This window comes from Elephas maximus, chromosome 3 (assembly GCF_024166365.1).
Source record: "Elephas maximus indicus isolate mEleMax1 chromosome 3, mEleMax1 primary haplotype, whole genome shotgun sequence".
Classification (NCBI taxonomy): Eukaryota; Metazoa; Chordata; class Mammalia; order Proboscidea; family Elephantidae; genus Elephas; species Elephas maximus.
The window spans coordinates 118,984,628-118,990,627 of NC_064821.1; positions in this window are offsets into that span (position 1 = coordinate 118,984,628).

Here is a 6,000-nt window from a genome sequence, read left to right on the forward strand (position 1 = left end):
CTGGTGGCACAGTGATTAAAGCACTCTCTGCTAACCAAAAGGTCCGTCATTCAAGTCCACTCACTGCTCCGTGGAAAAAGATATGGCAGTCTACTTGCGTAAAGATTTACAACCTTGGAAGTCCTGTGGGGCAGTGTAACTCTGTCCTGCAGCGCCCCTATGAGTCAGAATTGACTAGATGGCCGTGGGGTGGGTGAGAACTACAAGGTGCCCTAGTGGTTCAGTGGTTAAGCTTAAGCGCTCAGCTGCTGAGCGAAAGGTTGGCAGTTTGATCCCACCAGCTGCTCTGCAGGAAAGATGTGGCAGTCTGCTTACATAAAGATTTATGGCCTTGGGAACCCAATGGGGCAGTTCTACTCTGTTCTATAGAGTTGCTATGAGTTGACAAAACTGGGTTTGGGGTTTGGTGGGTAAGAACTACAAAGCTCAGGAAATTTATTGGGGGAGGTGGAATATTCCATTATACAAGCATTACTAAGCCTCTGCACTTTTGACATTTTGGGCCAGGTAATTTTTTTGCTTTGAGGTCTGTCCTGTGCATTAGAGAAAGCTTAGTAGCATCCCTGGCCTCCACCCATTAGATGCCAGTAGCAACCCTCCCCCTAGTTGTAGTAACTAAAATTCCTCTAAGACATTGCCAGATGTCTTGAGGATGGAAGTGGTTCTCACCCCCAGTTAAGAACCACTGCATTATGGGTACATTTCTAAAAATATATGCCATCTTGTGGCTTTCCAAATAAAATGATAAGGCATATTTCTGGTCAAAACAAAAAAGTTCCATATTTAAATTCTAAAGCAGAAAAAGTAGCTTCTCTGCCTCATCTATTCAATCCCTACATGTTCCTGGATGTGTTGTGTGGCCAGGATACAATGAACGTGGATGCTGACCATACCACAGCATCCTTCTATGATTTTGCCATAGATTGCTCAAATAACATTATTACGAACCAGCAAATGTCCTTCTATATTGCTGGAATTCAAATGCATATAGTTCAGTTATAAATGTTATTGTGACTTGGGGTGGCGGCGGGGGCTCTGATTTAAGCCATGGATGATCTGGTAGTTCTCATTGTAAAAGAAGGTGTCATTTTTTGGTTTCTCAGATAAAAGTATAAGGAGTTAGCAAGCTTCCTTGGGGCAAGATCTAACTTATTCTTTACATACACAGGGTATGCACTCAGGAAATGGCTATTTAATAAATGAAAGTGCAAAATTGTTTTCCTGTTGAATCACTCTATTTAAAAATCATGTATTTGTTCCACCGATTACCGTTTATTTAATATCTTATCTATCAATCAACAGCTTTGAGGATAAGCAAAGGGAAAACAAGTAAGAAGGGAGGGTGTGTCTAACACACTAAAAAGTAATTAAAAAAGACCTGCACTGCTTTCAAAGATCTCCGAACCATTCCAAAGGAAGAGCCCTGGAATTTTCACCAAAATACTTAACCAGAAGGAGAAATCATATGACAAATATTGGCGGAAATAATTTCTAAAAGTACTGCATTATCTCGCCACTTGTAGAATCATGAGTACAGCTTTAACTACATTTCACTCTATATCTGGATGAGTTTTGAAAAACCAATGCATATATCTATCATTATTTATTTAAAAATTTTCCTGATCTACCTTCAAAAGGATTTTAGGAACCTCTAATGTCAGATTTATTATTTTATATTGGACTATTCAGGAATGTAGAATCTTATTCTGATTGCAGAGATGTTTGTCTTGTATATTTTCAAGCCCTGCCACATGACTTGTTTTATCCCTTTAGCATTTTTTGCTATAAGTGGTATAGAAATGAGGGGAGGCATCATATTGTGTAGACTTATGAAGCCATGTTGAATGGAATTGATAATTTTTAATGTAGACATTTTTTATTATATATAATACATATTTATTTATTATAATGTATTGCATATATTTATTATAGCTTTCACAACACAGGAATGTGAAAACATGCCTTTTAAAACATGGTCATAAGCAGAAACAAAATAGCTATTGCCATTTCCCTCCACAAGTACTTCCAGCAACTATTTTTTATTGCCCTTGTAGTAAGTTATGATATTCATAGGGAAATAAATCAATGGTCTTTCTTAAGATTAGAGAAAATCAGCCAGATTTGAAGTAGAATAACTTGCAAGTTTCCAAACTTTATAGTAATTACCCATATTCAAGATTATTTTTTGGTTCTAAGCTACAACACACTTTTAACAATACACTTTCAAAACATGAATAAAATAGAAAGGTACAGCTTAATGGATTATTATTTTAAAGTTAGCACCTGTTTGACCCCACCCAGCTCAAGAAAATTCTTTTGCTGATCATCATATTTTAGTATTCCTCTGTGCTGTTATACAGCTTCATCTTTTGCATCTTTATGTAGTATTCCACAGTATGAATATACAATTATATATTTACCATTATATTGCTGGAGAAATTTAAGTTTTACATTTTTTCCTATTGCAGTGATGCTATTAACATTCTTGGGCTTGTACAATCAAGTTTCCCCCAGATTACACAAAACTGGGCTGCAAGTTTTGGGGAACACTGATTTACTTCTAGTTTACGCATATGCTGATGGGTAGCCCTCCTTTGTCTCAGCTTAAAGTAGGGGGTGGTTATCAAGATTCCCAACACTAGCTGTCATCACACCCTAATTTTTGTCACCACAACTGTTTGAAACTGACAGAATTTCAGGTCAGTGTTAAATCATAAAATTTCTCTTGGTGGTGAAAATCGGTACATAGGATTAAGAAAAAAAAAAATTCTCCCTTAAATCATATTAGATGAAGAACATAGAAGAAAGGTCCTGTTTTGTTGTTGTTGTCTGTGTTTATTTTAATCACAGACCTTTAACATCTTTGCTGTTTGAAGCTGTATCAGAAATAAAATACTGTAAAAACCAATTTTGAATTGGGACAGAGGAGAATTCTGAAACATCTTCACTTTGAACTGATACCTAATAAGGATCTTCCCTTACTCTATTAGAGCCAAGCAAATCCTATGAACCCAATGTTCAGAAGGACTGTGTTTCCAGATATAGGAGTCCCTTGCACAACAATCGTACCAAATTCAGCTTTGTCTTTCAGTTGGACTTATTATCTTAATACCAGTCTTTCAACAACCTCTTGATTTGCTCTTGTGGCAAAACCAGCCAGTACTAGCTCATCTCTGTGGGTTTCTGTTCTCCCCCAAAACTTGACCCAGTAATTAAGAAAGTTGCTTAAGGTAGGTATTCCTGAGAAAAAAGTCTTATGAGGCATACAGAACAACTGCTCAGTTCCCTTCTTCCCCCTAAATGTCTCTTTTACTTTGAAATAATTACACATTTACAGGAAGCCGCAGAGTGCAGAGAGGTTCTTTGTGCCCTTCACCTACTTTCTCCCAATGGTTACGTATTATATAACTATAAAATAATAATCATAATATGATACAAAAATCAGGAAATTGTCCTTGGTACAATGTGTGCATAGAGATCTAGGTCAATTTATTACATGTGCAGATTGGTATAACCAGCGCTGCATTCAGAATTACCACAGCCATCCCCCGCGTGCTACCACTTTATAGTCACAACCACTCCCTCTTCCCTCCCCCCTCCTTAACCTCTGACAACCAGTGATTTCTTCTCTTTCTCCATGGTTTTGCATTTCTGACAATGTTATATAAATGGAATCACATACTATGTTTCCTTTGGGACTGATCTTTTTAACTCTGCATAATACCCTAAGATGCATCTAACCTGATTACTTCAATAGTTTCTTTTATCATTGAATATTCCATGGAAGGGCTATACCACAGTTTGTTTAACCATTCATCAGTTGTAGGACACTTAAGTTGTTTACAGATCAGGGCCGTTACAAAAAAAAAAAAAAAACCTTCTATGAACAATTGTCTGTTATTTGGGGGTAGATGTAGTTTTTGTATCTTTGAAGTAAATACCCAGGAGTGTGATTGTTGAGTTGCATGTTTAGTTTTTGTTTTGTTTTGTTTTTTAAAAACTGCCAAAGAATTTTACAGAGTGGCTATACCATTTTACACACCAAGAGCAATGTATGGGAAGTCCTGTTTGCTCTACATCCTCATCAGCATATAATATTGTCACTTTTTTTTTTTTTAAGCTCTTTTTAATAGGTTTGTCCACCACTCATCTGCCAGTTTGTTGTACTGGGGTGGCTTGTGTGAGCTGTGATGGTGAAAGCTATGCCATTGGTATTTCAAATACCAGCAGGATCACCCACGCTAGAAAGAATTCTGTGGAACTTCCAGACTAACCCAGATTAGGACATAAGGCCTGGTGATCCACTTCTGTAATTGGCCAGTGAAAATCTATTGATCACAACGGAACATTGTCCATCTCAACTTTTTTTGGACACCTCATTAGGAGAGATCACTGGAGGAGGACATTATCTTTGGTGAAGTAGAGGGCCAGTGAAGGCAAGGAAGACCCTCAGTGAGATGGATTGGTACAATGGCTGCAGTGATGGACTTCAATATACCTGCTATCATGAGGATAATATTGTACCTGGCAAATGTCCAGTTCTGTTGTACATAGGTGGCCCTGATTCAGAGTTAACTGGATGGTTATCTATCTAATAGATTTTTGGTGATATTTCATTGTGATTTTAATTTGCATTTCTCTAATATCTAGTGAGGAGCCCTGGTGGCACAGTGGTTAAGAGCTTGGATGCTAACTGAAAGTACAGCAGTTCAAATCCACCAGGTGCTCCTTGGAAATCTTATGAGTCAGAATCCACTCAATGGTACCAAGTTTGGTTTTAGCCTAATATCTAGTGATATTGAATACCTTTGCATACGCTTATTTGCCTTCCATGAGTTCTCTTCTGTAAAATGTCTCTTCATGTATTTTGCCTACATTCTAATTGGACTGTTTGTTTTTCTTACTGTTAAGTTTTGAAAGTTCTTTATGGAAATCCTGGTGGCGTAGTGGTTAAGAGCTATGACTGCTAACCAAAAGGCCAGCAGTTCAAATCCACTAGGTGCTCCTTGGAAACCCTGTGAGGCAGTTCTACTCTGTCATATAGGGTCGCTATAAGTCAGAATTGATGCAAAAAGTTTTTTGGTTTTTATGTATTCTGGATTTGAGTCCTTTTTCAGATATGCGGTTTGTAAATATTTTCTTCCATGCTGTACTTTCCATCCTCTTAACAAGGTCTTTGACAGAGCAAACATTTTTAATTTTAATGAAGTCCAATTTATCATTTTTTTTCTTTCATAAATGATGCTTTTGGTATGTCTAAGAGCACTTCAGCAAACCCTAGGTCCCAAAGATTTTTTCCTATATTTTCTTTCAAATGTTTTTCATTTAAATCTATGATCCATTTTGAGTTAGTTTTTTGTACAAGGTGTGAGGCATACATAGAGATTCATTTATTTTTATTTTTTTAACCTATGGTTATGCAGTTGCTTCACCATGATCCTCCACTTGCTGAAAATACTATCCTTCCTCCATTGGATTTATTTTGCACCTTTGCCAGAAATCATTTGTGTGAGGGCTATTTCTGGATTCTCTATTCTGTTAATTGATCTGTAAGTCCATGTAAAATGGTGGCAGTAGTAGTATAGTGTCTTGACCTGTCTAACACAAGGGGGGATAACGATCATGATCAGCCCAAAGTTGATTCCTATTGAGATTTTGAGTCCATGAACATGGTATGTCTCTCCATTTACTTAGAACTTCTATTTCTTTCATCAATGTTGTATAGTTTGCAATATACAAATCTTATATAAGTTGTTAGATTTATAGCTAAATATTTTATTTTTGAGAAATTATGAATGGTATTGTATATTTAATTTCTGTCTCCACAAGTCTCTTGCTATTATATAGAAAAATAATTAATTTTTCTACATTGGCCTTGTATTCTGCAACTCAACTCACTTATTTTAGTTTTTTTTTTTTTGTCTAGTCCTTGTAATTTACTACACAGACCATCATGTCATCGGTTTTATTTCTTGCTGTCCAATCTATATGCCTTTTATT